The sequence below is a fragment of the Periplaneta americana genome, chromosome 14 (assembly GCF_040183065.1).
Source record: "Periplaneta americana isolate PAMFEO1 chromosome 14, P.americana_PAMFEO1_priV1, whole genome shotgun sequence".
NCBI lineage: Eukaryota > Metazoa > Arthropoda > Insecta > Blattodea > Blattidae > Periplaneta > Periplaneta americana.
The window spans coordinates 155,021,000-155,031,458 of NC_091130.1; positions in this window are offsets into that span (position 1 = coordinate 155,021,000).

A 10,459-nucleotide genomic window follows, 5' to 3' on the forward strand; every position below is an offset into this window, starting at 1 on the left:
CAATGCCACCAGGTTGTCTTTCGACATTTTTGGTCTTCTCTCCTGGCCGTGGCTTAGTTATAACCCACTTCTGAGGTTGGGGCGCCTGGAAGGCGGAGTTACATTACCCCAATGATGTGATAGGCTGATTATGATAATGTGGTGCCAGGAGAGGTCTTAAATCTAAACTTAACCTAAATTCCAGACCATGGACGAACACAGGAAAAATTCCTGTGCTCTAACCGGGAATCGAACCTGGGACCTCATGAACTATAGCCAGAAGCTCTGACCATAATATCAATTTACACCTCTCCATAACAAAATGTATTATATGTTTTATTATTGATACTTTACCGATATTTCCTTCGTTGTAGTTGCAGCAGACAGCTGTTAGTCTACATAACTTATTTGAAAATTTGTATTATATTAAAACTGGTTAACTTACTGCTTTGGTATGAAGTTTAAATGTCTGAAAATCTGGTCACCATAAATATTGGTGGTGGTAGCAGTAAGACATCATTTCTATGAATTTTATCTTGCGAGAAACCTCATTCACTAGATCTTCAAAAAGTGTAGCCTATAGCCTACTAATAATATATATTAACTGTCAATTACAATTTCTTCAAGAAAGCAAGTACTTACAGTATTTACTATGAGCAATGCAAGTTTTTTTAACTCTGTTTAAGTGATAATTGTTTGGTAACATTAATGTTAATATGACTCACTAATGTAACGATAGTACAACTGGCTCTAATCAATTACCATACTATATTTTGGTCAAAGAGTACAAGCTACATTAATATTATTCTAATTATTCTGTGCTCTTTGGTTTGATCGTCTTTGGTTACTAGGCAACCATCATCATAAAATGACAGTCGATACGAACAGCTGTTAGAGGGACAGCCATTTTTTCTCTATATACAACGCTTAAACAAGGGGTTTCGTGTATATAACTACTGCAAAGCAATTCCCATTGTATAATTACAGGCTGTTTATACGTCCATCGCTTCTGTATGGTTTGTTAGTAAAGTTTTCTGTCTCAACTCTGCATAAGTCTAGTATAAAAACTATACACAGTTTATTAGTAAGACTGTTACTGCAATCACATCAGCTTTTCAATGCACTATTAGGCACAACTGAACTGTAACAGAACAAGTATGATTTAAAATAAGAACTTCATTACAGCGAGAGATAACAGATGATGCCAATTCCTAATGCATTGTTTTTTTTCCTAATAGCCTTCATAATCTACTTCGAGGTCTTCCCAGTGCCCTTGTGTTGTTAAAGGTATTCATATATATTCGTTTTGCGCTGCTGGAGTCATCTATACATATAACATATCCTGCCCAATTTGATCTTCTGGTCCGTATTACATCTAAAATTGACGGTTGATTATCAATCAATCTTCTTAATGTATCCAGCCGTTTGCTGACAACATAAAGTCCACTATAGTCTATTCAGTTGTTGTTTTTCATGAGAAATGAGGGGTATTTTGATCAGTATTCATTATAGATGCCTGTTGCTAGTAGCCAGAGGTGGGGTGTAGTCAATATATACTGCAGGGCTGTGTCTTCTGCAACTGGTACTGATGATTTTAATTTACTTCTTTTGTGGTTTATAGATGAAGAAATCTGTTCCAGATCATCATGATTATTACACCACAGACAAGTAGGAGTGTCAGAAATGTGAAATCGGTGTAGGTACAATTGAGTGACAATGTGACCTGTTCTGGCTCTTGTTAAAAATGACGGTTGATTATAAAAGTTTGTGAATATCACTGTTGAATTTTCCACTATTTTCAAGTGGGTCAAAAATTGAACCAAAAATTTTCCTGAACACTTTGTTTTCATAAACCATTAATTTGTATTTTCCAAGGCTTATTTTGTGAAATATTCTAACAATACGTTTTTTGCATAGTTGGAAGATGGAAAGGTGAAATTCAGAAGGAATGGATGGAAATGGGAATTACCAACTGGGAGGAACTAGCAAAAGGCAGAACAGAGTGGAAGCGTTTTGTGAAATCGACATGGAGTCGACATGCTCCATAATATGCTTTAATTGATTGATTGAATAGTATTCACAATAAAAAATTATTTATTACTTTTTTTAACTTATAGTAAAACCTGCCTTAAATGGACCCTTCATTAAACGGGAATTTGTCTCAAATGGAAATAAATTTTGGCCCCATGATTTAGGGTTGAAAAACATGTAAAATTCTCTGGATTAAATGGAAACTTTCTAATGCGAAAAGAGAAATCAAAATACCGGTAAGTCTTTATAAGGAAAATTTCCAATGTTCCAAAGTGTATCATTCATAAAAATTTTAAGCACCTTTTAGGCTACATTCTACAGAAATTTAGTTGCAGCATATACTTGAACTTATCAATAGTATCAGTATTCATGAATTGGTGATCAGTCGTGTCTCATTGTTGGATATTCCTTGTTACCACAAATAAACAATTGAATCGGTCGGAGCTAAAAGGAATTAAGTCAAAATATGAAGTTTTGGGTTATGCAACAATTTGAACAACTGATGTCATGCGCATCGAACGGTGGAAGAAGGAACTAAGTCAGACTTTTAAATATTCTTTTGTCTTCTATAACATAAAAATATAATATTTGTGTTATTAGAGGAATATTTTTTGCTTCTCCTGAAAGGTTGTCAAAAGTGACTTAATTCCTTTTAGCTCCGACCGATTCAATTGTATTCAGGCATAATTCATCTCACTTGCAAAATTTTGCAGTTGATTATACAATAATCGCCTACAAGTTCAAGCAGGTACCTGCTATCCTAACTCTTTCGATAAATTCTAAGAGGAGTTAAAATGTGAAGCCAGGTACATTTCCTTTCTCCTTCGTAGTTCTTTTGTTGCTTTGCTTACAGAATTTTGTAATGTAATTGTCTCTTGATTGTTATGTATCTCTGTTCTTCCCAGTTCCCGTGCTAATGAATGGCCAGTCACCTTTAGAATTCCCACTAGATTATTTAACAGCAAGCACTACCTGCAGTATTCATCCATGACTACTTTTATTGAAATGCAATTGTTTTCCCCTTCCAGAAATTATACTTAATAAGGGCTCTAAGCCTTTAGTCTGGCAGTTATCACTGTCTTCAAAGGCAAGAGTTGTGTTTGATCTTAACACGAGAGTAAAAATGGTTCATGTGAATGAGATAAACTGTCTGTTAAGCAGATCATGAAGGTGTTTTTTAGATGATTATTTAACGACGCTGTATCAACTACTAGGTTATTAGCGTTGATGTAGTTTGTGATAGCGAGATGGTATAGGGTTGGGCAGATAAAACCGGCCCCATCTCATGTCATATGATTTGGAAAATAAATTATGTAGAGTATTGATTTCTTTTCTTTCTTTTTTCTTGAAAATGTAATTATGTTGGTTATACTGTATCTTCCGTGTGTTTTGTGTCATTGTTGTTGCGCCATTGTTGCTTATAACCTCTTCTGGTTGCTGTTTAAAAGTCAGACGTTCTAAACACATGTAAAGAGTTGTTCTTTAAATAAGCATGACTTATTCAATACCAGAGCGAATATTCATTGTGGAGATCTACGTACAGATCAGCTCTATTAAGGAAACACAACGATTATTCAGAGACAAATATCTGCTTCGCTCAGTACCAGCGAAAAGCAGCATTCAGGAATTGCATCCGCAGTATCACCTATGAGGAATTGACACGTGTTTTCATGAACCTGTTAAAACGTGCACAGAAGTGTCTAGATGCAGATGAAGGGCACTTCCAACATTTATTTATTTATTATGAAGGTAAATGCATTTTATTTTCATTCCATTTGAAGTTTGTTTCAAATCATTAGTACAAATCAATGTCATAACACAGGCCGGTTTTATCTGCCCAACCCTGTATTTGGCGAGATAAGGCCGAGGATTCGCCATAGATTACCTGACATTCGTCTTACGGTTGGGGGGAAACCTCGGAAAAAATTGAACCAGGTAATCAGCCCAAGTGGGAATCGAACCCCACCCGAGCGCAGCTCTGGATCAGAAGGCAAATGCATCTGCAGACTGAGCTATCCAGGTAGCTATGAAGGTATTCAATTTTGGTAAAAATCAAGTGTAGGCTACGAGGTTCTAAAGAAGACAACGGACATTCTGAAGCTGTGTAGAAACACTGTGCTAAGGGGAAAATAAAACGAGAACCTTAAGAAAACTGCAAACGAAGACATTAATGAAATAGTGTTATAAAGCGAAAAATCATCGCGTGTTGGGTTCTATGATACAGAAATATGCTTAGTGCAATCAGAAACTAAAGTGTTCTTCAGTAGCTTGTATTTTATTTTTGTTTCTATTTACCGTATTTTCTCGAACACCTCGCGCCTTCCAATAAGCCGCGCACCTCACTTTTGAAAGGGGGAAAAAAAATATATCGTCGCTGCGTCTCCAAAATCCGCCATTTTTTTTCTTTTCTCAGGAGAAAGACAAAGACATTGTCACTCATACGCCCCTTAACTTTCAGAGCTACTTTCGGTATAATAAATAATTTCAATCATTACATGATAAGTGATGCAATTATACCGAAAGTAGCTTTGAATATTAAGGGTATTAAAAGTGACAATGCTTTTTTCTTTCTCCTGCTAAATCTTTTTAAAAACACGTAACGGATTTTGGAAGCGCAGCGACGATATATAAAAATTAAACTTTCAATAAATGTATTCACGACAAATTGAAAATAATTAAATACAAATACAGTTCAGTTGACAATAAATTTTATCCTGGAACAGGACGCATTTCAAATCAAACTCATTCTATGCATATGCACTGCATGCAAGTCAGTTGTCTTGCTAAGTCGCCCGTACACACGATATCTTGCAATATTCATAGCACGCGTCTGCAAATTAACTACCTTTATTTTGTATGATACTGGGTGGTTTGTTACAATAAATATAGTACCTGTTATCACTATGAACTTCTTCATTCTGCGCTGTTTTCGTCGTCATCATTGTCACTCTCACTTCTCCATACACAATCGTGCTGTTCCGTCTAGTTGATTGGAGGTGCTACACTTCTTGAAGCTCTTTTCAACAAGAGGGAACTATATGCGTACCCATGCATCACGAATCCATTGAAAATATAAGATGCACAAACTATACAATTATCAGTTATCACACTTGAACTTGATTCCGACATGTACGCCATTTTAACAATGTTAGGAATTGAAATGCCCGCGCGGTAAGATAATGGCATGCGCTACCAACTTAGGAATTGCGCGGGAGGAAAATCGAGCAATGTTGCCAACCTAATTTCGAATAAACCGCACAACTATTTTTTTTTTTTTTATTTGTCATACATTATTTCGGCAGAAAAGGTGCGCCGGGTATTCGAGAAACTACAGTATTTTAAACATAGGCCCTATTTGTCTAATGTCTTTATTGTTATAGTTTATAGCTTTGTGAAAAGTCATGTACTCAAAAATGTAAACTGTTTTCAGAAACCTTGCTTTACTACTTGGGGGGGAGAATTTTTTTCTATGCAATGTAGCGTTGTTTTTTTTCCCCCTATTGTACAGAGGGCCCGAAGGCTTATTGTGCTTACTACTCCCATTCTGTGAATGATTGGGTAGCCAAACAGCCACGCACTTGTACAAATACAGCACGCTGCACTGTGAACTGTACTATGGTATGGATGATGATATGTGAATTAATTATGGCGAAATGAGTCCAAGGTCCAACGCCGAAAGTTAGCCGGCAATTCTGCTTCAGTTGGTTGAGGGAAAACTGAAAAAAAAAACCCCAACCAGGATTCGAACCCAGGGCCTACTCATTTCATTGTCAGACAGTCATTCCACAATGATGGACTAGTGCAGTATTTAGGTTTATCTTTCTTTACACTGTACTTCCCCATTAGTGTAGTAAGTACTATGATGCTGTAGAAATTCATTTTGAGACTTTTGCGGCAAGCAGACACAACTATTGGATGAATTATATTCAGAATCTACAAGTCAGTTTATTGAGAAATGATGCATATGAATATAACAGGTACAGTTGAACTTCTGTACGAGATCCAATATAATGATAAACCCTGTTACAACACATTTTACCGGTCCTAGCATATTTAATATACTTTCAATAATGTTTCATGCATCATTATGGTGATGGTTAAATTTTGGAGAAACCCCAGTAGAATAAAAAAAAAAAAAAAAAATTATTCACTTAGCTTTCATGTTCAATATTTTACTTTCTTAGTTTCGCCCTCTTTAAGATGTTTTCCTATTATTTCGTCTACTCTCTTTCATATGTTTGTTGACTGATCTTGAAATTCTGTATAAAGAATATTACAAAAGAGCCTTGCCTGCTTCAAAGGCGTATGACTTTAACAGGATTTGCTTTTATAGTTCCTGCTACTGGCACCTTTCACATTCGAGCGTTAGTTGTTAATGATGGCAGGAGACTAAAGTAATTGCATTTAGTGATTTGGATAGAGGATTGAAGCAGATTGAAGTGGCTAAAAAGTATGGATCTGCACACTCGAAATATTCATGAAGAGACGCGAGGAAATAGAGATGGGCAGTACTGACAATGTGGTCTTATACGAACAAAGCCACTTACTGCAGCAACAAATCCAAAAAACTACCACAATAAACTTCACGGCGATTTTCTTTGATATGAAGTCGCCTGTCACTCATAAGAGTGCGGCAATAATACAAGCTTTGTCAATGCCCATTGTACCAATCTCAAAGTTACCAACTGTCGTCCACTGATATTTTTTCAACTCGCAGTCATGTCCTATAGTGTGGCAAGACTAAAGTAGCACTTCTGTTCTTCGTTTTCACATGTCATGCTTTCATACCCACTAACTGATAAAGCGCGGCAGGAGTATATGTGGCTGTATAAACAATCTTTAGATATAGGTCAGCCAAGTTAATTATCGACAGCAAGAGTCCTAACTATTGAGCTCGTTCCACAAGTTTGTAGTGATGGCAGCAGGACCTTCCTGAGTGACCTCATCTTCAATCAGTAGTAAGTTGGTGGGCCTATAATCACGATTGCTTGTTGAAAATACATAATAAAATTAATGTTCAAAATGTAATACTGTAAAATTAGAGTTTATATTAATATACGCAGGTGTAAAGAACTTTTCTATGCCACATAAATTACCTTGCCAACCCTGCTAACTTTGCTTGCGGTCATTCTAAATGTGAAGAATCTTCAATAGAATTAACAGCACATTTCTGAACTCCTAAACTACTAGCATTTTTTTTAATACCACGAACTCTCGCTATAATGAAGTTTAACTGTGTTTCTCTCCATTTTAATGTGCATTCCCTGACCATTATTTTAAAGACTCGTATCTATACAGTAATTCATTTTCTTTTCAATTATGAGTCCTTATAAATTATATATTTCCTATCTTCAGGATGTTTTAATTGTGGTATTAAAATCAAAGAATTATTAAACTGACAAGTGATATCAAGGTTTTGTATTTTATCTTCATTCCCACTTCCTGTGTTACATTATAATTTTGTTTGCAAATTAATGTATTTTCCAAGACCAATAACATATTCTCTCTTCACTTTTATCCCTATTTTCCTTCTTACTTTTTCTTATACTGTTCATCAGTGTGGTCATAGTTGTATAAATTGTAAGTCTAAAAATTTGTACACTTCACCTAAGAAACAGGAACTATGAACAAAACAGTTTGAAGTTATTTACAAATTTCAATAAAAATGAATAACAAATCATTTGTATTTTTTGAAGTTAGGATAATTATAATTTGTGATTTATAGAGTACCAATCTCAGCAACCCCATAGTGTGCATGCTCTCACAAATATTTAAAACATTCCATCTATAACTACACGTTACCAGTCACTATTCTGGGGGCTTTGTGACAGTTTGCATTTAACAGCTGCTCTTATTGCAAATTTCTACTTGTGATGTCATCTTGATCTGGTCCACTTTCATTTCTGAAATCTGCAAGTCAATGGTGAAAGAAGAGGATGTGTAGGATGGTCTAGCTACTGAAGCATGCAGTTACAAGCACAAACACCACTAAGATGTAATAGTTTTAATTCTGAATTAACAAGATACAAAATACTTTGCAAATTTTCATTCATTTTTTGCAATAATTTAAACAAATTACATATCACCCAAGTGAAACAGAAGTTTCATCAAATGAGATCAAGGTACAGCAAGTCGCCAAAATCATCCCCAATTTCCGCAAGTCCAGTGATATACTGCTTCACAGAAGTTCTTGAGTAATGTTGACTCCAACTGTCAAGGGATGTCAGCATTTAGTTCTTGTTTTGCCAGTGTCAGCTGGGTAAACTATATTTCACGTTGAGAAAGGTGGGATTTCTTGGCTGCAGAAATCTACGAGAAAAAATAAAATTAAACGTGTGGCTATGTGAAATTAAACTTTTCAGCTTTTTTTACCAGATTATAAATGAAACCTGTAAGCAATTATGAAATTAAATTTCATGCATTATTCCTTTGAAAATAATTTCTTGGCATCAGTTAATTTTAAAAACTACAATTCTACCCAAGTCTAGAATGATTAATCATCTATTTAATCTAAACAAATACTATACAAATTAAAACTGAGTAGACATTTTCACTACACTGTACATTAGAATATTTATATAAAAAAATAATGAAGCACACGAGAGTAAATGGCTTCATTGTCATATCAAAACACTCTAATCTGGTTATATTTTTAACTTACCACTTCGTTATCACATATGTAGTGTAGCAGGTGAATTCCACTACTCCTTGCCAGTATAGGGTAACATCACCTTGCAGGGTTCACATCTTTAACACTTTACAACTTGACAAAGATATCTGCTGTTTCAACTGGGCAGAAAAAAAAACACACACAACCTCCCCCCCCCTTGTGTAATATAAAATACGTCCATGGAAGCCCATATATCCTTATAATATGAAGAGTGAAGGGGGGGGGGGGGGAGAACCTGCTGAATCAGTTTTACTGTTTTTACAGAAGACAAAGTTAAAAGTTCCAAGACCTATATCCTATTGTCTTTGGGTTATAATGAGGTTATTTTGTAAGGTAAAAACTACACATATCTACACTACCTGAGCTATTACATGACATCTAAAACAAAAAAAATAGATCATTTTGGACTTATCACCTTATTCTTCTGCACTCTTCATATTCTATCATAAGCTTTTACAATTTCCTTGGTGATGTTCACATATCCCTTTAAACTTTTAAATCTACAGAGTAATTTATATACAATACATTTCTTTCTTTCTTCATTTCAAAACGAATGATGCTTACCACAATTTGTTCTATACCTCAAATTTATAGTATATTTGGAGATTATTAACCTCCATAGCATATGTTGAAAATTATTTATTCGGCTGGAAATTCACAGTTTCTAATGCCAAATTAAGGAGTTTTGATTTCCTGTCATGAGATGCGCAGATGTTTATTCTTTATTCTGTATATTTGTCATCAAAATTATTATTCTTTTAGAGATCCAGTTGTTTCCAATTTGTTTACCAGTCTCAGTATTGTGTTTCTTTGGGAGGATTATGAACACCAAATTCTCTCTGGTATGCCCTTTGAGTAGCTGTAATTGAATTCGTAATCCAGTATTGCTTCACAAGGAAAAGCCGTTCATTTAATGTGTACTGCATTTTCAGTGAGTAAAACAAAATGTCGAAAACAGCTGCCAACAATGAGGAATAAAGAATAAACATCTGCACATCTCCTGACAGGGAATCAAAACTCCTTAACCTGGCATTAGAAACTGTGAAATTCCAGCCGAATAAATAAAGAATTTTCAACATTTGCTATAGAATTTAATAATCTCCCAAAGATACTTCAATTTGAGGCATGTAACAAATTGTGGCTAGCATCATTCGTTTTGAAAAAGAAATGTGTTAGTTCTATAGAAATCATCACTCTTTATAATGTTTGTATGGAAGGGACAATCATGAGCATATGACCTTGTTTTCATGCACTTCATTGTTAAAATAGCAGACTACTTTCTATTGAGTGGATACACAGAACAATGTGCAAGAAAAATTTTTGCAACAGTTTAAGAGGCCGCACCAACGAAAAGGACACTGCTTTCCTGGAAAAGGAAGATAGACCAACAGAAAAGAGAAAGAAAGAAGAACTTTGATATGTGCTTCTGTCACTGAACACTACCCAGTGAAGTCTGCAAACGATCAGCTGGGCTTCATATTCCATGATCCACAATGTTCAATCACAAAGAATTTATCTGCGAGACTGTATCATCCAACCTTCAACGAACCGGCAGAAAAGCCAACAGGCATCTTGAAGCATGTCTCTTCTGACAATATTTGTCATATCAAGATCAACCATTAAGTTCAATGTGTCATACACCACAGCATGCAAAGGAGAAAGGTGTTCTTTTGGCCCAAAGAAAATTCTTACTTCACTCCAGAAATTGAACACAACCCACATGAATTAATGATCTAGGCAAGCATGACATGTACTACCTGTTTGGACAGAATTTTTTTA